At 31.4% G+C, this 26,620-nt stretch overlaps 2 long non-coding RNA genes across 36 annotated transcripts in view; one reads left to right on the top strand and one right to left on the bottom strand.

Moving 5' to 3' along the window:
• Positions 1-25,874, bottom strand: part of LOC127069976 (uncharacterized) — a 60,670-nt gene extending 34,796 nt beyond the window's left edge. For 11 of the 21 annotated variants that reach the window (XR_007783808.1, XR_007783816.1, XR_007783814.1 and 8 more), the window contains exons 1-8: positions 25,389-25,553; positions 24,928-25,026; positions 24,711-24,851; positions 24,533-24,600; positions 24,169-24,463; positions 23,748-24,089; positions 15,651-18,971; positions 12,054-12,198 (exon numbers count right to left, since the gene is read on the bottom strand). This is a non-coding gene — a long non-coding RNA (uncharacterized LOC127069976). Of the gene's footprint in view, positions 1-12,053; positions 12,199-15,650; positions 18,972-23,747; positions 24,090-24,151; positions 24,464-24,532; positions 24,601-24,710; positions 24,852-24,927; positions 25,027-25,388; positions 25,554-25,817 lie in introns of those variants that run through there. The other 10 variants (XR_007783826.1, XR_007783818.1, XR_007783813.1 and 7 more) reach the window with 10 other exon arrangements.
• Positions 1-26,620, top strand: part of LOC127069977 (uncharacterized) — a 100,853-nt gene that overhangs the window by 15,226 nt on the left and 59,007 nt on the right. For 9 of the 15 annotated variants that reach the window (XR_007783831.1, XR_007783836.1, XR_007783838.1 and 6 more), the window contains 5 exons: positions 98-7,643; positions 8,013-8,281; positions 8,390-8,565; positions 8,649-8,831; positions 8,911-19,784. The exons of 1 other annotated variant lie outside the window; for it this stretch is intronic. This is a non-coding gene — a long non-coding RNA (uncharacterized LOC127069977). Of the gene's footprint in view, positions 1-97; positions 7,723-8,012; positions 8,282-8,389; positions 8,566-8,648; positions 8,832-8,910; positions 19,785-26,620 lie in introns of those variants that run through there. 5 more of the 15 variants (XR_007783840.1, XR_007783839.1, XR_007783843.1 and 2 more) reach the window with 5 other exon arrangements.

Here is a 26,620-nt window from a genome sequence, read left to right as displayed (position 1 = left end):
TAGAGATAATATATAAATTTTTTATTTTAAAGTGTAATATGGAATATAAAATCTGTATCATAGGTATATTTTATAATAACTTATTGAATTTTTACAGAGATTTTATCTTGGCAACGAGAATATTTCTGTTGATTAGCATTATTGAAGCATATTGAAGCAGAAGCATGTTTCAAGAGACAATTGAAAATTCTAACAAAGGAAGGAATATCATTAGCTATTGTCCATGTATGCATTATGTGATTGTGAATACCTAGGAAGAGGAAAAAGAAGAAAAGACATACGTGCTTGACGACGAAGTTTCTAAAGCCCAATATGGCAATGTTTTATGAAGCTTGGAACAAGGGTACGAGGAAATGGGAAGGACTTACCTTTTTCAAAGCATCTAACTATGAGCGGCTTTAGCTGGAGGGTATAAGCGATTGTGTTCAAAAAGCTTTGTCGAAGAGCCGTCCGACGTTCCATGCGAGGTAAGGGTCAAAGGGGAATTAAAATTAAACTGAGGGAGGTTTATAATACAAAATAATTGAACAGACAGGGACGATCAAAAGATTCATCTTTTTTCAAAGTAATACCATTAGCAGGGGAATACTTTTAAAGTAAACGTGAAATAGAAAGTCCACGTCACGTCATTGTTATTCCATCGATTTAAATTAAGTAACAATTCGAAATAATTAAATGGGAGAAGTATTGAATTCTATATTTCAAACTGTTTGCCGTAACATTCGCAACATATACTTAAAAGATATTCGTAATATTTAATTAGCGTTTTTCTTAAATATTGAAATTTGGACGAAATAATTGGGTGCGTAGCGCTAATTACCCATTTAGTATGTTATGAAAGGAATTTCGTTATAGTGGATGTCCGTAATACGTTCTCCCATATTTATCGTCAAGTACCTTCGTTTAAACCTTTCTCCATTATCTCTCTCCATGTACGTGTGCTCTGGTGCGCGTCTATCCGCGTAAGGTCGAGTGGTTGGCATTGAGTGTGCGTGTGTACGTAGAACTCCTGTCTTATTTTGACAATAAGGAAAGTATTTTTTCATTTATTTTCCTGTCATCAGACCAAGCGAACAATAGGAGATTGGCTGTATTATTCAGTTGCCTATTTAGCTTCATTGTTTGATAGCACGCTTGCTTGAATATAGCAATAGCCTATATTCTTAGGAACCAATTGATTTGGAACATGATATACGAAATATTAGGTAATTAGAAGTATAATGGGATTATTGTTTTGCATTCTCCAACAGGGAGTAACTTTCTAGAACAATTTACCCGTTCATATGGAAGAATCATATCAGCCGTGGTATATCGATCAGCAAAAGACAAATTAAATCATACAGCTAAATAGATAATTGAGTTATACCGCTAATCGTATTATCGCATTCTGCTTGGTTTGATGAGAGGAGAACTAATGAAAAAATACCATCCTTGTTTTCAAAATATGAGTGGAGATGTACGCAACACGCACACTCATTTCCGTCCACTTGACTGGAGCACGTAAACGCGCATGGGCACGGAGAGAGGTAGTAATAAATCGTTCAATATGATGGTGCTGGACGAAAGGTAGGAGAGAAGGTAATCCTCAACGAGCAAATCGTTAAATGCCGATCGATACCCATTAACAAGGAAATTTGTAGACAAGGAGGATCATATAGTTTTGCAAAAAAAAATCACAGTTTTGTCCATTATAATTTTCTATGATATGTGCGATAAATGTTGAATCAATTCTTTTCCAACATTATCATCCCTCGCATTATGTGTGAGGTCTTTCCGTTTTATTATTACATGACATCAGTATTACTGCTGTCGTTTTATATTTTTTATATTTTTTCCCGATTAATATTTTTTTTTCTAACATGTCTGTATTAATATTTGTCTTGAATCCAAAATTCTCCTTCGATATTACTTATGACACGAAACTAACTCATGTTTGGAAATTTTGCCATTCTCTTAATGAAAAAGAAATGGGTAATTAAAAGCTTGGTAGTCTCAAATTGTATAAACTCTCTTTAAGTGGTTGAAAGAAGCTTTCAGACCATTGTGAACGAACTTCTTCGTAAAATCGACTGATATACTTTTTATATAATTTGTTTATTTGACCATTTCTTTATTAACTAACTCAGTGGTTCTCTCGGTGGGGAAACACGGGAAAGAGGGGAAGGTAATATTAGGAAACCATAAATGTAACGAAAGACATAGAGTACAATATTTACATAAAGATACAAATATAATTACGTAACTATAGGAGAGGGGAAATATTTATCCCCATGCGTTCTAGTTAGAGGATTAGAATCTAGAATGCTTGGTCTTCTAACGTGACGACATGGGATTTTCCGACCCAGCAAGTGTGTCTCATACGCGAAATAATCCCTAGTTGTCATACGTACCAAAGAACAGCTTTACAAATAATACTAACGGTTTAAACACGATTAGATTCAGTAGAAAATTTCATTTCTATATCATAGAAATGAAATTGATTCTCTTGATTCATAGCATTTTAATTATTATTTTGTTGCGTTTAGGAATAGTTGCTGTAGCATTTAAAAGGCTTCATCTTATTTATTTTCGGTAGTTATACGATTGAAATATATCAAATTATAGCGAAAGTATTATGATATGTATTATGAAGTTACGGTACTCATTAAGCACACATAGTATGTGTATATAAATGTAGTATAACAGCTAATTGAGATAAACTTCCATATAATCCCCATTTAAGGAGTGTATACTGCCATGTATTTGTCTTTATAAGAAAATGTTCGTTCTTTACTTCGATATATTACGGTAAACTTAAATTCGAAAAAAATTTAATCCAATGTACATTTTCTTCGAAGAATAATTTCTTATTTACAGTAAGAAAATTTGCTACTTTCATTTCCGTTTAAAGTTCTTCGACATGTATCTACTTAGCGAGATTGTAATCCAATCTCTTTTCCAATAAATAAACATTTAATCTATTAAATATAACTAGTAAGTATAAGGTAGACTTACGAAAGAAGTAACAGTACGAATTTCCTATATGAATATTCGATTAATTAGTCTTGATAATTACAATAATTATTATTATAATAGTTAATTATATCATAAATAATTACAGTTTTATATGATTATTTCAATTAAAAAATAGACGAATTATTGTAAGATTCTCATTAGGAAATTCCAAGATATATTACACAGATCATTTCGCGTGAACATAGAATATATATACATATAATTACATAACTATAGGAGAGGGGAAATTATTTATCCCCATGCGTTCTAGTTAGGGAATTAGATTTTACGAAGCTTGGTCTTCTATCCTGCTAACATGGGACTAATAAAACTAGGTTAAGTCATTCCTTCCGTGATTTTCGACCCAGTAATACGCAAGTGCGTCTCATACGCGAAATAATCCCTAGCTATCATACGTGCCAAACAACAGCTTTACAAATAAGAGAAACGATTGAAACACCCTTTATCACTGATCATTCTATTATTCCATTAATATTCTTTAAATTTAGCACTATATTTGTATAAGATTTATTAGAAAATTCCATTTCCATATTATAGAAGTTACCGGATAATTACTCCAATTTGGGATTCATACCATTTAGAATATTTGAGATAAATTCACTTATAAATAATAATACTTTCTTCGACTGCATATAATCTACGAAAATATTCAATAAATTATTATAAAATAAATAGATATGATATAGATTTTACATTCCACATTACATTTTAGAATAAAAAATTTATCTTACCTCTAAAACATCTTACCATTAAATAAACACAGCATTGATTGATTTTCCATTTAAACATAAATGTAAAAAGGAAAATGTTTCCATATATTAATCTCGTTGATGGTCTGGCATTTGTACTATCCATGTAAGACGTATCGTCGGATGTACGGAGGAACAGAAAGTGTCAACGGAAATGTGTTTCACTTCGGATGTGCAATGTTTTATTATCTGGTGGAGCGTTGTTCTTCTTTGGAATTACAATTCAAATATAAGTCAGTTCGGCTCCTTTGCAATACATCCAAGCTATTGGAACTGCTTTCATCTTCGGTTAGTTTAGTATATTTCTGAAACAATATAAAATTCGTAGATTATTTAAGACTTACGGTAGCCATTCAATTGTTCATCTAATTGCATATAATTGCAATAGTTCATCTAACTCAAAAATAAATTTTGCTACATCCTTTTAAGCGATATAAAGTACCTTTTCCGAAATGCAGCAAACAATAGTTTAGATAGTATTGATCACGAAAATACTTTCATTTCCATAAGGTATACTTGAAATTTTATAATAAATCAAAAACTCATGACTACCAACAAATTTACTTTACATTGATAGTATAAGCAAATGACTAGTAAGAATGAAGAAATTGTTTCCACCGCCTGAATTACTTGTATAACGGATCTCTGAAACGTATGAAGTATGCACGAACGAATATTTGTTGTACCACACTCGCTCGCGTATTACTAGTTCGATAACCACCGAAGGAATGACATGCAGCTTATTCGCCGTCCGCCGAACGGCGGTATATGTACAGCGCACATCGCTTGGGGTTGTTAACCGAGCGACCACGAGGGCGCCCTCTGCACAGGGTTGTTACAATTGGGGTAGATTAATCAATATATGGAAAGAATCAAGATGGTTATAAGCTACGAGGAAATGAATTACTTTCGTTTCTTTTTCCCCTCCTTATCTTTACAATTTGAAATTAGATACTAATTAAAAAATTCTGAAAGTTGGCAAATATGTTTTTTCCTATTTTTGTCGTTAAGAATATTTATCAATAAGAATTAATTTGGTGCAAAGAACATTGTTTCACAATTTTTCTTGTAAAATTATTTTCTGTTCTTTTTCTATTACTTAAGATAACAATCTCTTTTTTACACATCTGTCTTTATTTATAACGATTGATTCGACGTAAATGATTTGCAGGTGAAACGTTCTCCCAAACTTATCGTTAAATACCTTCATACTGTACAATTATTATGGTCTCTCTCCATTCGTGTGCGTACTTTTGCGCGTGCGGGATCGTATTAAAGCAGATGGGATGATTGGGCGATGCTATGGGCGTGTGTGCCTATGATTCCTCTCGTATCTTGAAAATGAGAAAGATATTATTTCATTTGTTTTCCTCTCATCAAACCAAGCAGACATTTGGATAATACGATTACCTGTATAATTTAGAAATCTCCTTAGATGGATGATTTAATTACCCTGTTAAGTCTTTTACTTTACTTTACCACTGATTTAGTTCTGATATAGAAACGTCTACATTTCCCTAAAAATTTACTCCCGATTGGAGAATTTAAAAAATTATCTAATTTTACTTCTAGTTATGCAATATTTCTTATACTATGTTCCTTACTAATTAGTTCCAAGCGAAATATTATATTTCTCTAATCTTTTATTTCTTATTTCGTACAACTGAGTATAACAGAGATTATATTCTATTTCTAGTAACATGATATTCGTATTTTCCGAATATATTAACTGAATGTTTCAAATTCTCAATAAGCGCATATATAATCTAACATTGATATAATAATTGCCCCAGTACAATAGAGATTCATTATACTTATTAATGTTATTATTATTATATCAACACATAAGTTATAAATGGTGTAGAAAGAGAGCCTTTTCATGAAATTAGCCCTCCTTCGGTATACAGTTCTTTAAATTCGAAAAGGAGATATGTAACATTAGATTTAACAACGTATAATGATTAAAAGGAATAGGGGGGATCAAAAGAAGAAAAAAGAATCAAAAGGAGAAAAGAAGGATAATACGTAAAAGAGATCTCCCCTTTACGGTAGTAAGGATCCGAAATTATTAGGAACATTTCGAAGGGATTACTAGGGATGATACCCTCTTTAATACACGAAAAAAAGCGAGTGGAAACAGTACACGCTCCAACAATTAGAGAGCTTACTACCTATATGCAGTAGTTGAATAAGCTATTTATTCTGAATGGAGTCGAAATCTTCATTCAGGCAAGTTTCTAAGAGTTTCTTAAGAGGGGTGATCCAGAATAAAAAATGAGCTCCCAATTAGTCGCCATAATGGAAATCATTTATATCATTTTATGCTCTCGGATAGATAAATCATATTTGAATTTTATACCGTTTAAGATTAACGCAAAAATTCATTTTCATTTATTATTATTTTTTTTTTTATTAACATATTATATACAAACGCATAATTCTGTATACATATCTATGACCTATATTCGCGATGCTACATTATAGACCATAGTATTGGAAAGTTGTATAGTTTTTTATTATTATTTTGCACTATATTTTACACTGTGCAATTTCTCTTCGGTATACTATTGTATAATATTGAACAAAGAAGAAAGTACAATTGGAGTTATCGGATATAGGATATTTTTGTTTAGACGTTTATACGATTATATCGTATAATCGTATATAGAGCCAATTTGTACAGCTGTTGGCTACTACATGATATTATTGCGTGTTTGCGATCCCTATGATACTACTTAGTGACGAGTCCGACAGACTCGTTGATTTTCTTGAGTGATACTAGCTGAATTGCTTGCTTATCGGTCAGTTAATCAATTAAAATAGACTGACAAAAAAAATTCGACGTATAATGTAAAGTATTATGTCACTGTCGATGAATTTTAAGGAAAAATTGAAAATTTCAAAAGACGATTAGATACTTCTGATGTTGATCACTTCGCCGATTATATAATTTATATTATGCAAAGAAAATTGAAAAAAAAAATATTATTTGAATAAATAAAATTTTTGGTCGACGTTTGACAAATGAAAATTCAAAATGTAGGTAATAACGTTCACAAGATATTGTAATTATGAGAAAATTTCAGCAATAAAATTAATTCCTTTTCATTTAATATTATCCATTAATAGGGCGCGATGAATTAATTGAAGCGAAAGCGTTATTACACTATGCAATTATACAATGTGGATTATTTCATATGGTAGTTCGCAGCAAAGGGCAACAGTAAGTCGGCTTAAGAGGGATTGGTGGACAAATCCGGTTCTCCCCACTCACATCATGTTCAGCTCTTTCAACCGCGGAATATGAAGTGTCGATTGAACTGCGTAAAGCCCATTCAAATGAATTACGCGAAAAGGAAAATAAATATAGCCAATGATTTTCTCTGAATCCATATTTTTTGGCACTGTGTAATAAAGAAAGAGAGAAGCTTGTTAACTTAAATAACGCAAAGAGAATTAGTAATATTAAGAAACAAATTTTCAAGCAATATTTCTTGCTCGATATTAACATTTATTTCTAAATATTTTAAACGATAAAAATGGGAAAAATAATAATAGTCGATTATAAATATTCTTTAGTCAATTTCAAAATTGTAAATTGTAAAGAACAGGAATGAAAAAGAAACCAGAAACAAAAAAAAGAAAATAATTTGTCCAGTTAATGCGAGTTCATAGTGAAATTACTTCCTTCAGTCCCACGACATTTCGGTTCTTTCTGTTGCGTAGTACGCGGTATTGATTACCTTGCATAAAATGTAATGGCTCCTACCATCGAGCCCTGCCTTGCAGATCAGCTCGGTCATCCGACGAGGCAGTCTGGTGGAGGAACTCCTCTGCGGAAGTCATCCTTTCAATAATTTTTGATCGAGTAATACGCAAGTAAGTGACAAATAATAGCGTCTATACGTCTATATAATACTTCATTCGTCCCAAGGGAAACTTACAAGCAATCCAAACGGTACAATTTTTTCGTTTTCACTAGTCTTTTGTTCGTTATCGGTATAAGGTAAACTTGTCAGGAGTCATTAATATGTGATTTGTTATAACATTTCAATTCTATATTATGGAAATGAAACTAATTTTCTTCATCAATATCATCCTAATTATTATTTTGTTGCTTCTCGGAAAAGATACTTTATATCGCTAAGAAGCGCGTGACCCGATTTACCTATGATGACTCGACAATTTCAATGAACAATTGAACGTCTATCCTGTCTTCACTAATCTACAAATTGTAAATTATTTCAGAGATATACCAGGTTAAACGAAAGCGAAAGCAGTTTCAATAGCTTAGAAATATTGCAAAGCTGCACAATTGACTGCATGATTATTAAATATTCGACATTCGAAATGAAACACATTTACTTTGGCAGTCCTTGCTCTTCCGTATATCCGACGATAGGTCGTTTATGGATAGCATGAATGTCGGACCATCAAACAGATTAAGAAATGAAACCGTTTTCCTTTTTAATCTTATATTTAAATGGTCGATCAATCAATGTTGTATTTATCGAATGGTAAGATATTTTGGAGATAAGATATAAATTTTTTATTCGAAAGTATAATATGAAATAAAAGATCTGTATCATAGGTACGTTTTATAATCAGTTACTAAATTTTCACAGATTTTATGATGACGACGCGAGTATTTCTCTTGATGAGAGGGACATTAGGTCTCTTAACTATAGCTATCCCGAATATTGTAGTAGTGTATATAAATCAGGAACCTACATATTTATTAACTAATGTAATGAAAAATATTATATATATGGGAAGCAAGATGCTCCATGAAAGAGAGGAGGTAAGTAATAATATAGGAATAAAAGTTTTAATATTTTTTCAAGGAATTTTGCGTTACATGTCATTCGTAATTTAATGTGTCAGATCATAAAAGCAGAGGAGGAAGCTGATGCTGCTCACGAATTTATTACAAATCTTCCAAATGATCTGGTAGGCAAGTTAGTGAGGGAATCACCTAATTATCTGGTTTATGGAAACAACATGTTTCTATTGCTATAGCATTACTATAGCAACCATCGACATCAATATTGAATTTTAATACACGAGGTACGAAAATATCAGATGTAAGTTACTAGCCACGTATCTTATCCACTTTTCTATATTAATTTCGTCTTTTATAATATAGTGCATTGAATCGTGAAAGCAGAAGAGTGGTCCAAGAAGTTGGAAATTCGAACTGAAGAAGGAACATCATTAGCTACTGCTCTTGCGTGCATTATGTGATTGAGAATACCTAGGAAACGGAAAAAGGAAAAAGAACATTTGTGTCTTTCCGACGAAATTTGGAAAAACCAATATGGCATTGTTTTATAAAGTTTGGAACGGTGGTACGAGGAAATGGTTGGGATTTACCTTCTTCAAAGGATCCAAACGTGAGCGGCTTTAGCTGTAGGCTATAAGCGACTGTACTGAGATCGATTTGTCGACCTTCCACGCAGGGCCAGGATCAAATAGGAATTGAAATGAAACTGAGGGAAGTATATCATACATAATAATTTAACATACAGGGACGATCAAAGGATTCACTGTTAACAGGGAAATACTTTTAAATTATACGTGAAATGGAAAATCCACGTTCACGTGATTTTTATTCCATCGATTCAAATTAAGTAAGCATTCGATATTATTAAGAAAGGAGAAATGCTGAATTCTGTATTTGATATTATTTCTCATAACACTCACGACATGTACTTAAAGAATATTCGTAATATTTAATTAGCGTTTTTCTTAAATATTGAAATTTGGACGAAGAATTCGGTAGCACAAAGTATCTGTTTTTAATACGTTCTCCCATAATTATCGAGAAATACCTTCGTTTCAAACCTTTCGGTATTATCTCCCTCAAGTGCACGGCTATCTGCGGCGGTTCGAGTAGCCGGGGATGAGTGAGCGGTCCTGCGTGCGTTTATGCGAACAACCCCTATTTTACCTTCATATAATTGGAGATTAGCTCTATAATTACATTACCTATTTAGATTCATCGTTTGATAGCACGATTACTTATTTTGCAGAGTAATGGATTATTTTCTTAGGAACAATTTGATTTGGAACATAATATACGAAACATTAGATAATTAGGATTATTTTTTTGCATTCTTTAATAGGGAGTAAATTTCTAGGAAAGTGTTTCGGTTCATATAGAAAAATTAAATCAGTCGTGGTACATTGACGTCCAAATTATCCAGGTAACTGCATGATATAGCTAAATGGATAATTGAATTATACAGCTAATCTTATTATCGAATTGTCTGCTTCGTTTGATGAGAGGGAAACTCATGAAAAAATACCTTTCTTGTTTTTAAAATAAGAGAAGTGATGTACGCAGAAACGCCCACTTATTCCCGTCCATTCGAGCTGCACTTGAAAAGCGCGCACGGAGAGGAACAACAATGCATCGTTTAATATCATGGTGCTTGACGATAGGTACGCGGGAAGGTTTTGCGTACGCACAGATCGTTAAATTCCGATCAATACTCGTTAACAGGGAAATTTGTAGACGTGAAGGATCATATATTTTTGCAAAAAAGAGCAAAATTTTGTCCTTTATAATTTTTCACGATTCTTTTCCAACATTATCATCCCTCGCGTTATGTATGAGATCTCTCCGTTTTCTTGTTGGATGTCATCACTATCACTTCTATCGTTTTCTTCCGAATTAATATTCATTTTTTTCTCACCGTGTAAATGGAATTCCTCTTCGGTATTACTTATAGCACGAAACTCACTCGTGTTTGGAAATTTTGCGATTCTCTTAATGAAAAAGAAATAAGTAAGTAAATGGATTGGTAGTCTCAAATTGTATATTACGACATCACGGAATGATACATAACAATAATATAATACTTTCCTGGTTTCCTGACTAATTAGTCGAGGGATCTATTTATACTACTCGAAGTTTCAATACGAAGTGAGCTCAGCTTTGAAAATCTCTTTCCCTCCTGTTTTATGAATACTCGTTTACTTCATCAAATATCACTATATCGTACGAGGCATACTCATGTACTATTACAAACAATCGCTAAAAAATTCATCGCTCTCTTTAAGCAGGCTAGATAAGCATCCAGACCGTTGTGAACGTACTTCTTCTTCATAAAATATAAAAGTATAAATTATAAATGTTTTAGGAAGATAGCCTTTCCATGAAATAATCTTTCCTTCTGAATAGAATTTTCTGATTCTACTTTCTTGGTAATGTCAATATTCTCTTTACGAAAAATAAATAAATTTGAATAACCAAATACCACAAAAAGGTCACTGCCCCAAAACGGGATAAACAAAATTAGATATTTACAAAGTAAAATGATCGAAAGGATATGAATATGCAGAATGATTCATAGGAGGATACAAAGGCAGAGAAATAATCAAAAAGAAACGCATGAATGAAAATTAAAAAAAGAATTATCCTCTACGATAGTTTCGAATTAATAATAAAAAGAGTAGAAAAAATGAGTAGGAAAAATAGTAGAAATAAATTTATTAAATATTTCAATCTATCGCGTTAAATCTATCTATATATTAATCTATCGTATCTATTGGAATGCATTACAAGATGTTGATCCTCAATCTTGTAGGCTTCAATGCAAATTCTCGGAAGACTCAAATGAAAGAAAATCCAAAATAATATATAAGCCACCAATCAGTCGCGATAATCGATTGTGTATCATACATATCAATTTAAACAAGATGCTCTCATATTTGAATATTTTGTTTCGACCTATCAACCTGAATGTTTGGTCGAGGGTTATTTTTTTATACAGTCAGTTGCAAAAGACGTAATTATTAATAGAGGGACATAGAGCTATCTTCGGTAGTCATTTTTAAGTTGATTGCATATTGTTTTTCATTTGAGTCTTCCGAGAATTTGCATAGATGCCTACAAGATTGAGGATCAACATCTTTTAATGCATTTCAATGATTACGATAGATTGATATATAGATTAGATATTTATGACAAGCTTTCTTCTTTTACACACTTCATTGCTTTTTGTTTCTATTAGTAGAAAATTATATAAAATAAAATATAATATAATTATAATTATATAAAAAAGTTTCCTTTATAATACACGGACGTCTATATCATCAGGATCAGAAGTGTTACAGTTCTTTGGTTTTATGCAACTTAATATGGGAAACCAATTTCTATGGCCATTGTCTCCAAAGCAATAAGAATATGATACGATCAAATTAGAAATTTAAAGCAGAATTTTCACAAATATTTCTATTATAATTATTACTCGCCGCTAATCAAGAAAATGAAGAATTACTTACAGCAGATTGCCAGGAATAGAATATACTCGTCGTAGCCATTAATATTCCTCTTTAATGGTTCCTTGAATTATGTGCTCGACTCTCCTGGACGTGTATATTTCTATCCTCTTGATATTTTATTCTGTTAAACACACTTCAGAGTTTTCTGAAAATATGAAAAATGTTCAATTAATCTTTTACTATATTTTCTCAGCATCCTAATTATTTATTTAAAAATTAGGATCCATATTCAGAATTTTATTTTTATCAGAAAAAATGTCAGAATCTCCTTAAAACATTCTCAAATGAACTTTCGTTTCAATCAAATGGATGAAAAACAAAAACTAATAGGTTTGATCGCAAAAGCAAACGAAACCGGATATGTGTCTCGAAGACAACTCGTCTCTACGTTCATCTCTTTGTATTCTTATCATGGACTCATGCATCTCTATTCTAATTGATTAGCTGCCCGGCAAACAAGCAATTACTAGTTTCAGACAAGTATTAAAGAGGAATATTAATGGCTAGGACGAGTATATTCTATTCCTGGCAAACCACTTAGTTTGTTGGACTCGTCAACAGGTAGTACCACTGAGACAGGAAATACGGAGTAGTAACGCGAGATACCAAGCACATGTGCAACAGTTGGCTCCATATACGATTATCCGATTGGTTCGTATAAATGTCTAAAATGAAATATCCTAATTCCGATAACCCTTATTACGCTTCCTCCTCGTTTTAATTTTATAAAATAATTCAAAATTATGCTACAAGTAAAATATCAATCACTGGTAAAATATAGTATATAATAATAATAAAAATAAATTAACCACAGCATTAAAAAATAATAAGAAACTACGCAATTTTCTATAATCTTCTATAAAACAATATATCGTAGTATTAGATATGAACTTGTATTGAAATCATTTTCATAAGATTTTGTTCTTTATATTGCATGCTATAGGCAATAGGATAATTTTATATATCTATCTATGAGTTTATGTTAATGGCGTTATGTTATGCCCTAAAAGTTCTAATTATAAATGGAGGCAGATTTATATTCGCTAATACTTAGGAAGTTCATTACATTCTGTTTAAAATTATTATAAATATTTTCTCTTTTATCTACTACGTTTCTGAATGGAATTTTCTTTATTCTTTTCAGTCGAAAGGCGCATTCGATACATCTATTATTATATATATGTATCGATTTATATTTATATATATGTTCACTTATCCATCTGTTTTTTCTATAATGCCTTACTTACGATGTATATATTAGAGGCAAACTACGAGCGCATATATTTATATTTTTATCTATTATTTCGTGAATTATCTGTGCCGTCTTAATAATTAAGAAGGATGTAAATAGATGGAAGTTGAAAAAGAAAATTGAAAGATAAGAAAGTGAAAATAGATATTTAAATTCAAGAAGAAAAGAAGCGAACGAGTGTGCATTAGGAAAGTGAATCAGTTGATATCGAATTCATATTTTCATATAGTTGTTTAGGATGGATTATTTGTAATTAAATTTTTGATAAATATTTACTTCTTCGGAATATGAAGACAAAATTGACCGAAAAAAAAAGAATAAAATTAAAAGCTAATCGACAAAACTTGAAGCAATTTATTTTTAATCGAGGCAACATCGTGTTCAGACAAAACTCTAAGAAAGAAAAGATAATTAGCATGAACATTGGCTGCATAACTTTCGAAGTATTAGCGAATATAATTCTGCCTCCATTTATAATTAGAACTTTTAGGGCATAACATAACGCCACTTATATAAACTCATAGATAGGTATATAAAATTATCCTATTGTTTATAGCATGCAATATAAAGAGCAAAATCTTATGAAAATGAATCTTCGCGTTGGTTATTCAAAAACTTAAATAAGATGTAACTTATCAAGAACATAAAGAAAAATATCATCGAATCCCATTACCGAATCCAATTATGTAGCCAATGTTCATGCTAATTATCTTTTCTTTCTTAGAGTTTTGTCTGGACACGATGTTGCCTCGATTAAAAATAAATTGCTTCAAGTTTTGTCGATTAGCTTTTAATTTTATTCTTTTTTTTCGGTCAATTTTGTCTTCATATTCCGAAGAAGTAAATATTTATCAAAAATTTAATTACAAATGATGCATCCTAAACAACTATATGAAAATATGAATTCGATATCAACTGATTCACTTTCCTAATGCACACTCGTTCGCTTCTTTTCTTCTTGAATTTAAATATCTATTTTCACTTTCTTATCTTTCAATTTTCTTTTTCAACTTCCATCTATTTACATCCTTCTTAATTATTAAGACGGCACAGATAATTCACGAAATAATAGATAAAAATATAAATATATGCGCTCGTAGTTTGCCTCTAATATATACATCGTAAGTAAGGCATTATAGAAAAAACAGATGCATAAGTGAACATATATATAAATATAAATCGATACATATATATAATAATAGATGTATCGAATGCGCCTTTCGACTGAAAAGAATAAAGAAAATTCCATTCAGAAACGTAGTAGATAAAAGAGAAAATATATAAATTAATTTTAAACAGAATGTAATGAACTTACTAAGTATTAGCGAATACAATTCTGCTTCCATTTGTAATTAGAACTTTTAGAACTATTTGTAAGAAAACAGGTAGTACTTAATGAGGCATTACGATTCATAGATTGAAACACACTTTTATGACAACCCTATAATTAGAAAAATATGGAATCATGTATCTCTATTCTAATTGGTTAACTGACCGGCAAAGCAATACAACTGGTTTCAGACAAGCAACTCAACTGATATGTTTGACTCGTCAATCGATAGTATCACCGAAATACCAAATACGGAATAATATCACGAAATATCCAACACGTGTGCAACAGTTGGATCCATAAACGATTATTCGATTGGTTCGTATAAAAGTCTAAAAAGAAATACCCGACAACCCTAATTACGCTTCCTTCTCAGTTTAATTTTATACAATAATTCAAAATTATGCAACAAGTAAAATATCAATCACTGGTAAAATATAGTAAGTAATAATAACAAAGATCAGTTAACCATAGCATGAAAAAATAGTAAGAAACTATGCAATTTTCTATAATCTACCATAAAACATATTATCGTAGTATTGGATATGAACTTGTATAAAATAGGGCATAACATAACGTCAGTAATATAAACTCCTAGATAGATATATAAAATTATCCTATTGTGTATAGCATGCAATTTGGAACAGAATCTTATGATAATGGATCCTCGCATTAAATATTATAAAATTCAAGTATGATTCTACTTATCAAGAACTTGAAAAATGTATCGGGTGATTCCCAAAATCGATTTCAAATATGCGGCCAATTTTCAGATATTACGGTTTGTATGCTAATCATCTTTTCTTTCTTGGAGTTTCGTCGCTCTGGACTCGTTACCGTGTCCATTAAATGTTAATTGCTCTAACTTTTGTCGAATAGCTTTTAGTTTCTTGTTTTTCTGTTAAATTTTGTCTCCATATTTAGAAGAAGCACGTATTTATCAAAAATGGAGGATCCATCTATGCCAATATACACAAATATAGGAAAATATGAAATTGAGAATGAGTCCACTTACCTAATACATATAAGCTTGCTTCTTTTCTCGATGTCTCTTTTTTTCTTTAATATTAACTTCATTTTTTATTTTGACTTATTTTTCAATTTTCTTTTTAATTTTACATCCGTGGTTTACTGATATTCGTATGACATATATGTATACACATACGTCTATATATATATACATACATATATGTATATATATTTTACAACGCACTGCTTATGTTATACGTATTGAAGGCAAATTATGAGCTTATTTATTTATACATTTATCTATATCCATATGATTCTCAGAAATATATAAAGAGTATATCAGTTTATAGGCAAATATATAAATAAATATAAACATGAACATTAGACTTTAGTACATACAAAGTACACAGTGCGGTGAAATATATATATATGTGTGTATATATATGCATGTATTTACGTATATATCGAATCAGTCTACCATCTGAAAAGAATAGAGAAAATTTCATTCATAAATTTCATTCAAAAGAAAAGAGAAAATATATAAACTAATTTTTAACAGAATGTAATGAACTTACCAAGTACTAGCACAAATAGTTTTAACTCGATTAATAATTACGCCTTGCAGGACTATCTGTAAGAAAACAAATAGTACTTAATAACGCATTACGATTGATAGATCGAAACACAGTTTTACAAGCCGATAATTAGAAAAGGAGACTCAAATATTAACATTCCAAGGGATATTTATATTATTCCAAACAATTCACTAAGCTTTAGTTCAAATAACGCAAATTATAATATTTCCTCTGGTTAATATTATACAATAATATACCCAAGACAAATTACTAGATATAATATATAGTGCAAGAAAATGATAAACTATACAACTTTCTATAGTATATTATAAAACGGTATATCGTAGTATTGAACACAAAATTGTATAAAATATAGTATAATGCGTTAATATCAAGTAGCATAAAATTCAAATAGGATTTCACTAACCGATAGCGCGTTTTTTATAATCTTCCAGATAAGTAACATTATCGCGATGGACAGGAACTTACATATTATTCTAATTCGTCCCTCTCTTGAAACCTCCAGGAAGATGCTTGTAGGATGATTCGAAACAGAATAAATAGTTTATTCAACTTCCGCGGACAGCTCCTAACATCTTTTATATTGACTCGAGCATGCGCTGTTTCGTTTAATCCCCTCTTTTTCATATTTTCACGATCCCCAATTATCTCTTCACAATGTTACCAACAGTTCTGGATCGATATTAGCGTAAAAGGAAGATTTCTGTTTGCTTTTATCTCTGTTTTTTCTTCTTGATTCTTTTTTCTCCATTTGATTCCCCATGTGATTCTCCATACTCATATCTTTTCGATCATTTCACGATGTAAAAATCGAATTGCGTTTATCCACTTTCCGATGAGGAAAATTTTTTTGGCATTTAATTATTCATATTTATTTATTTTGTGCGAAGAGAATGTTGACATTACCAAGAAAGTAGAATTCAGAATATTGTATTTAAAAGGAATAGTAATCTCTGGGAAAATCTCTTCCTACAATATTTATAACTGATGATTTGTGCGATGTAAATCGGTTGACCGAATAACGATGGCTAGAAAGAAGTATAATAGATCTTTACTATGTTAGGGAAATATTATGTAAATGTTTATTATATGTACGCTTATCGAGATATTTAATCATCCGAGTAAAACATTAGGAAAATGCTGAATAAATTAGAAATATTATGTTACTAGATATATAAGTATGTCGTTGCTATACTGGGTTATACGTAATGAGAAATAAACGAATCGATTAAGATAACATTTTCCGAGGAACTAATTAGTTTGGAATATATGATATATTAGATAATTGGCAGTATAAGTGGATCGTTCTTTGAAATTTTCCTATCGGGAATTAATTTTTCGGAAAAAGTATTCCTTCGTATGAAAGAACTAAATTAGTTGTGGTACATCGATCTGCTAATTAATTAATGCAGCTAAATAGCTAATTGAAATACACTGCTAATCGTATTATCGCATTGCCTGCTTAGTTTAATGACAGGAGAACGAACGACAAAATATCTTTCTTCTTTTGAAAAAATACCTTTCGTCAAAATAAGCGAGGAGATATACGCACGCACACCCACAGAACCGCGGACATATTCCCGCTTACATGCCCTAGCGCGGATGAGAGAATATAAGAGCGTAAGTGTGTGGAGAAAGATAATAACAAATTGTTTAACACGAACGTACACGACGATACGTATGGAAGAACGTAACGTATGCATGCATTTTCATTAAATCTCAATCGTAAGATATTTGCGCTACGTAATAATTTAGTTCGTCCAAATACCTATATTTCTGAAAAACGTACATTATACATTATTTTTAAGTACATAACGTGAATATTCTGACAAATAATTTGGAACATTGAACCAAACACTTCTTCTCTTTTTAATTATATTGAATAATAATATAAACTGACGGTATAACGATGACACGGTGAGATAAACGTACACTACATATTAACGCATAATTTAAAAGCGTGTCCAGGCTAACGTTATTATCCCGAAGAACAATGAATACTTTGATCGTATATGCAGCTTTGATCATTTTCAATGATAAAGCTGCCTGAATACCATTTCAGTTCCATTTGAATCCAGATTCCCTTTGCAACGACAAACAACCCTACGATGAATCTTTCCCATAACACTCCATTATATCCTCTATCTAAAGCCACTTACTTTGAATCCTTTCAATAACGTATATTCCGTATCCTCGTACCACCATATGAATGAAGCTTTGTAATACAGCACTATTTTAATTGAGGATTACCTTGAGGCAATACCATGAGGATCGTCGTGAACACCATTATAAATGTTTGTCCTCTTCCTCCTCTTCGTCCTCTTCTTCCTTGTTAATTGCAACCACGTAATGAAGACGCTATGGAACATAATTATGCGGATCACGTTTGAAAAGGAAATGCCTTCCTTTCGAACCCAGCACGTTGATTATTACTACAGCTTAGAAATACCAAATATGTTTTGGAAACCGTCGGTAATTGTACATAGTAAAATACCGCCGATCGATATTATATAATTCAGTGTCCGCACATAAGATATATGGATATGTATTTTTCTTTTCTTCCTTTTTTTAAATTCGAGCTATAATATAAAGCGGCATGTCATTGCCTAAAAACTGTAACAAGGAACTAAAAATATTAAATAACAACCTTTTTAGATGATAACACTGGTGAACAACTTCGAAAGTCAATTGCTTGACATTCCATAATAGATGATGAATATGTTTTTGACGTAGGATTCTTTGAAAATATTCTCTTATAAATGTATTTGTTCCTGTAAAGTACTATGTATAAGGATCATAATAAGAAAACAGATACTCCTCATTGTGGTCACTTCACACATCATATTATTTTTATCATGACCAAAAAAGATATTGTTTACATGAACAACATCTTTGGCTGATTTTGTCACTTAGTAATTAAAAATATGTATATTAACGCCCGCAAGATATTTTTATTATGAGGGAATATTAATAAGAGAATTAATTTCGTTTCATGGAATGTGAATATTTGGTTGGGTGAGATCAATAAAAATGAAGCAGAAGCATTTGTAACAATATTCTGTTATGGAATATGGATATGGTAGTAAAACAGAAATCATAATATGTCAAATTAAAAGAGATCGTTAGAGAAGTCTTAATTAATTTCATCTTCTACCTTTTCGTCTGTGAAAGCAATAAAGATGCATAGAGTGTAAAAACTCTGTCTGTTCGGCACCCTCTCGGATGTTGACTATCGGCTTACGTAATATAATATATCGTGACCGTGAAACTAACTAATATATTGTAATGATATTTGATTTATATGAATTTGTAGGTATTGAAGAGCATATTTCATTACAAGATATTATCCCTTATAATTTTCTACGATATCTGTGATAAGCTTTGCAGGATTTTCATCCTTATCATCGTCTATGAGATTTTTCCTGTTTTCATATACGGTGGTATCACTATCACTGTTACCGTTTTTTTCTGGATTTATACTTGTCTTTTTGGAATTGCTCTTCACTACTTATATCTTATATCATGTAATGTAGTCGTGTTTGTACACTTCATTATTGTCCTAATAAAAAAAAAAAAAATGAGTAGATGAATGCGTTGAAAATTTCTTTCTACCTCTAATTGTATGTTACGAAACCACCAAACGATATATACCCGAAGAATATTATTTTTCTGATTTTCGGACTGATTAGTCCAGGGATCTACCTATCTACTCGAAGCTTCAATACGGACTGATGTCAGTTTTAAAAATCTCTTACTCCAGTTTTAGGATCGGTTGTTTACTTTATCAAATTTCACTATATATACAGGTTCGTATTATTCTCCTTAAGCGGGTCAGAAAAGGGCTCCGACTGTCGTCAAAGCACATCCCACGTTCTCTTTTCTAAAATCGACTGATATTCTTTCCATATGGCTTAGAAATTGTCATTCTTTGATTCTTTGATTTGTTTTATTGTACCATTTCAATAGAAAACTTCAAAGAAACATGTATTTCTCGAAATGTTGCGATGGAAACAATGATTCCTCCAGAATCATTAAATAAGTGTGAGGTTCTCCCTTAGAAGAAATACGTAAAAGGGAAGAAGGTAATATTACGATAAAAAAATAAATAGGAGAAAAGATTTTATCTGAAACCATATATTTTATTACTATTGCGTAATAAAGAAAAGGAAGTCTTTGTTAACTTAAGCAATAGATATTTGTTTAAAAGAAGAAAAGGTAATAATTTGGAACAATGTTATCAAGGAATGTGGAAGTAGATATAACTTCCGACAAAGAAATTTTTTTACAAGAGAAGATTTGAGTAAAGGAATTACATAGTATCATTCATATCTAATAGTAATATAACACTAATTTTAAGTATAACTTGGATGTACGAAGAGGAAACATTAAAAATTTTTACATGAATTAACGAATAATTTCATAGCAATTAATTCAATGTAACGTAAATAATTACAATCATTATTGATAATAATTAATTATATCATAATAATTATTTTTACGTGAGATTTTCAAGTAGAAAAAAAATGAATAATAGTTTAGACATAATAGACAATTGGTAAGATTCACTAGTTAATCTCTCATATACTTCTGATATATAAAAAAAAAACTACCTAACGAACGGAAAGGGGACATTGTTAGCTAGAGACTTGAAATTTAGGAAGTTTAGGGATGATTCTCGTCTATAGAAATCACTCCTTCGTTAACTTTTCAAAAAATTACATGTAAGTGAATCTGTATATACTTCAGACGTCCTGAAGAATACTTTCACAAGCAATCAATCTGTTCGTACGATTTCAATATTCTCACTAGCCATTCGTTTATATCATCGCTATTGGATGAACTTATAAGTGGCCATTAGTATACCATTTATTACAAAATTCCAATTTTATATTATAGAAATGAAAATAATTTTCTTTACCTATACCATTTTAATTATTAATTAAAATGCATTTAGAAGCAGCCGCTGTACCATTTAAAAGGAATCATCTGATATATTTCTGGTAATTATACAATTAAAATGAACGAATGTGTATCAGAAGTGGACGAAAGTATTTCTATTTCTAAGAGAATTCTTTTCAAATCTTTCACGTGATATGAAACCCAAGTTGGCGAGAGAAGCACGTAAGTATCCGGTTCTTTTATAATATAACGCATTGGATCGTGAAAGTGGAAGAGTGGTTCAAGAAGAAGTTGAAAAATCTAATCGAAGAAAGAACACCGTTCGCTGTTGCTCATAGATTAAGTGTTCTTAAATCTTCTGACATTGGTTGATTGCGACACGATGTTACTATAAATGTAGGTCTGATAATGAATTATCACTATTTTACATGTTTATTTATTGGAAACTAGATTGGATGTCAATTTCGCTAAGTAGATACACGTCGAAGAACTTTAAACGGAAATGAAAGTAGTTAATTTTCTTATGATATCACAATTTTCGTACCATGTAAATACTACGTAATTCTTATCGTCAACAGTTCTGTCGTAAGAAAATTTTTTCGTCGAAATTTATATCTACTTCCATATTACGTGAAAACATTTTCTCAAAATATTACGATCTTTTTTTGTAAACAAATGCATATTGCTCCAATTATCGAAGAGTTCATTTCTGTTATTATTCTAATAATAATAAAAACATGTACTATAATAATAAAAAACATGTATTCGGAGAAAATCTTTCGTCATATTTCTTTGCTTCCTAATATTACCTTCTTACCTTTCACGTATTTTCCCTCCACGAGAACCACACAATTAGTTAATCAAGAAATGGTCAAATTACCAGGATATATGAAAAGAATATCAGTCGGTTTTACAAAAAAGAAGTACGGTCACAACGGTCCGAGGGCTTCTCTAAACCACTTAAAGAGAGTGAGAAGGACTTATCTGCAATGGCACGCGAATACGCCTCGTACGATGCAGTGATATTTGATGGAGTAAACAAGCAATCATAAAACTGAGGAGAGATTTTCGAAGCTGAACTCACTTCGCATTGAAACTTCTAGTGGAATAGATAGATAACTGGACTAATAAGTCAAAAGATCAGAAAAGTAATATTCTTTTGGTTTATATCCTTTCGTGATTTCGTAATATACAATTTGAGACTACCAATCCGTTTACTTAGTTATTTCTTTTATTTATTAAGAGAATGGCAAAATTTCCAAACACGAGTGAGTTTCGTATCATAAGTAATACCGAAGAGGAATTCCAAGTAGACATTTATACGATTAGAAAAAATGAATATTAATAGGGAAGAAAACGAGAGAAGTGATAGTGATGACATCAAGCAAAAAAAAACGGAGAGATCTCATATATACTGCGAGGGATGATAATATGGAAAGAGAATTCATTCAACATTTATCATAGACATCGTAGAAAATTATAAAGGACAAAATTATGATTTTTTTGCAAAAATATATGATCCTCCCTGTCTCCAAATTCCCTTGTTAACGGGTTTTGATCGGAACTTAACGATCTGCACTGACGTAATCGTCTCCTAGCTATCATCAAGCACCATCGTATTAAACGATTTATTATTATCTCTCTCCATGCACGTGCGCGCTTCCGTACGCCATTTCAAGTAGGGTGATTACAGCACGTGTCCGCATACATCTCCTCTATTATTTGGAAAACAAGAAAGGTACTTTTTCATTACTTTTCCTCTCATTAAACCAAGCAAACAATTCGATGATAGGATTAGTGGTATAAATGAATTATCTATTTGGCTGTATCATTTAGTACCCTGATTAGGTCTTTTGCAGATCGATGTACCATGACTGATTTGATTTTGATTCGTTTGAATGGGTACATTTTCCTAGAAAGTTACATCCCATTGGAGAATACAAAACAATAAACCCATTATACTCCTAGTTATCTAACATTTCGTATATTATGTTCCAAATCAATTCGTTCCTAAGAAAAAAATCTATTGTTTTGCAAAAGTAAGGATGTATCCAACGATGAATTTAATTGACAATTGTATTATACAGACGGTCTCCAATGGTATGCTTGGTCTGTGACAGGTAAATAAATGATTTTCTTATTATTACAATAAGAAAGGAGCACACTCCATCCCAGCCACCCTACCTGGCGCAGACAGGCGCGCATCAGAGCATACGTAGATGAAGAGAGATAATAACGAAAGGTCCTTGACGATAAGTACGGGAGAACGTATTAGGGACATCCATTATCATGAAATTCCTTTTAAAAGATACTAAAGAGGTCATTCGTGTTACCTAACAAATTATTCCTATCCAAATTTCAATAGCGATAATTGAATATTACGAATATTTTTTACGTACACGTAGTGAATACTATAATAAACAATTTGAAATATGGAATTCAGCAATTCTTCTTTTTTAATTGTATCGAACGATTACTTCATTTAAATCGGTGGAATAACGATGACGAGAACGTGGACTTTCTATTTCACGTATAATTTAAAAGTATTCCCCTGCTAACGTTATTACTTCCAAAAACGATGAATCTTTCGATCGTCCCTGTTGGTTAAATTATTTTGTATGATAAATACAAAGTTCCATTTGACTTACCATTTGACTCTTCTAATGCATGCAACGTCGAACGGCCCTTCGACAAATCATTCTCAGTAGAATCGCATAGACACTCCAGCTAAAGCCGCTCGCGGTTGGAACCTTTGAATGAAGTAAATCCCTCCCACCTCCTCGTATCACCGTCCCACGCTTTATAAGACAGCACCATATTGACTTTTCCAAATTTCGTCGTCAAGCACAAATGTTTTTTCTTCCTTTTCTTCTTCCTACGTATTCCCAATCACATATTGCATACATGAACAATAGCTAACGATGTTTCTGCCTTGGTTAGAATTTCCAACTGCTTTGTAAACCACTCTTCTGCATTCACAATCCAATGCGCTGTATTATAACAGATGAAATTAACATAGAAAAGTGGATAAGATACGTGGCTAGTTACTTACATATGATATTTTCGTACCTCCTTTATTAAAATTCAATATTGTAGTAGATGGTTGCCATAGTAATGTTCTAGCAATAAAAACATGTTGTTTTCATACACCAGATAGTAAGGTGCCTCTCTCACCAGCTTCATATCATTTGGAAGATTTGTAATAAATTCGTGAGCAGCATCAGCTTCCTCCGCCGATTTTACGATTTGACACATTAAATGACGAATATTAAGTAACGCAAAATTCTTTGAAAAAATATTGAAATTTTTATTCATATATTCTTATTCAACTCCTCTCCTTCATGGAGCATCTTGCTTCCCATATCTATAATATTCTCCATTACAATAGTTGAAAAATATATGGGTTCTTGATTTATATGCAATAATACAATACCTTTAGGATAGCTAGAGACCTAATATCCCACTCATCAATAAAAAATACTCTCGCCGCCATCATAAAATCTGTGTAAAAATTCAATAAATTATTATAAAACTTACATATGATACAGATTTTATAATTCATATTACACTTTAGGATACAAAATTTATATCTTATCTCTAAAATATCTTACCATTCAATAAACACAGCACTGATTGATGTACCATTTAAATATAAGATTAAAGTGAAAAACGTTTTCGTTTTCTAATCTGATTGATGGTCAAACATTCTTACTATCCATATAGGACGTTTTGTCGGATGTACAGAACAGGAACTGGCAATATTAATGTGTGTCACTTGGAAAGTCGAATGTTTAATTATCAAATTGAGCGTAAATGAAATTCGTATACCTTCTTTGGAAGTAAAGACAACTAGTAGACAATTCTGATTGTTTGCAATAATTCTGAAGTATTGGAACAGCTTTCGCCTCTGTTTTTTCTCTTGTATCTCTAAAATAATTTAAGATTCGTAAATTAGCGATGACTTAGGATAGATGTTCAATTGTTCATTTATACTATGTAGTCATAAAAGATAAATCAGGTTACGCCCTTTTAAGCCATGTAAAGTATCTCCTTCCAGAAGCAACAAAATAATAATTAAGATGGCATCGATCACGAAAATCGATTTCATTTCCATAATATAAAATTAATATTTTATAATAACTTATATACTAATGACTACTGATAAATTTACCTTATATCAATAATGAACAAGAGACTAGTGAAAAAGAAGAAACTGTTTGTACCATTTGGAGTGCTTGTAAGTTTCCTTTGGGACGTATGAAACATAGACGCGATAATTTAGCACTTACTTGCGTATTACTCGTTCAAAAATTATTGACAGGATGATTTTCACAGGCGAAATTATTCAGCAAATCATTATATTGCAGATCCAGCTAATTCCCGCGGCGGAACTCGTTAGAAGCGATTACTGCATTCTAGGCCATTAATCAATACCACGTATTACATGATAGAAAGAGTCGAAATGTCATGGTTCGAAAGTAAATAAGTAAATTTCTCAATGATACTCGCATTAACTGGAAAAATTATTTTCCTTTTCTTCTTTCTGCTCATTTCTTTTTTTTCACTCTTTTTTCTTTACAATTTACATATAGAAATTAAGTAAACAATTTTGATAATCGGCTAGTAATATATTTCCACTTTTTATCGTTAAAAATATTTATCAACAAGTATTAATTTCGAGTAAGAAAATACCTGAAAAATTTGTTTCGTAAAATTACCTTCTATTCTCTTTGTTCATTTACGTTAAGAAGCTTCTCACTTTCATTATTACACAGTGCCAAAGAAAATGAATATCATATATAAAGAATACATGAATATCATAAAGAATACAGAAAATCATTCGCTATATTTATTTTCCTTTTCATGTTATTCATTTGAATGCGCTATACGACAGTCAATCAAAGCTTCCTATTCTGCGGTTGAAAGGGCCGGAAGGGATATGAGTGGGGGAGACGGATTTGTCGACCAATCCCTTTTAATTCGACTTAGTATTACCCTTTAATGTTAACGAGCATATAAAATAATCCACAGCGCCGAACTGCCTATTAACAACTGCATACTAACAAACGTTTCTACCTCAATAAATTCATTGCGTCCTACCAAAGGTTGATATTAAATGAAAAGGAATGAATTTTATTGCTGATATTTTCTCATAATAAAAATATCTCGTGAACGTTATCATACACATTTTTAAAATGATATTTATACGAACAATATTTTTTCCGATTTCTTTTTTTCGTAATAAAAATTGTATAATCGGCGAAGTGATCGTTATGAAAAGTATCTAATCGTCCATTGAACTTTGCGGTTTTTTTTTTAAATTCATCAACGTTGACGTGATGGTTTATGTCAATGAACGAATTTAAAAAAATGAGGAAAAGAATACTTACCCGTATATCTCATGCATGCATTAAATTATCATTCGGTGATATTTTATTATCTCAGATTATAAGCGTGTTCCAAAATTTTTTAATGCTTCTAGGGAATACCATAAATCATTATGCTGGAAAAAATCGTCCTT

The sequence above is a fragment of the Vespula vulgaris genome, chromosome 17, assembly GCF_905475345.1.
Source record: "Vespula vulgaris chromosome 17, iyVesVulg1.1, whole genome shotgun sequence".
Classification (NCBI taxonomy): Eukaryota; Metazoa; Arthropoda; class Insecta; order Hymenoptera; family Vespidae; genus Vespula; species Vespula vulgaris.
This window is presented reverse-complemented; position numbering and strand designations above follow the sequence as displayed.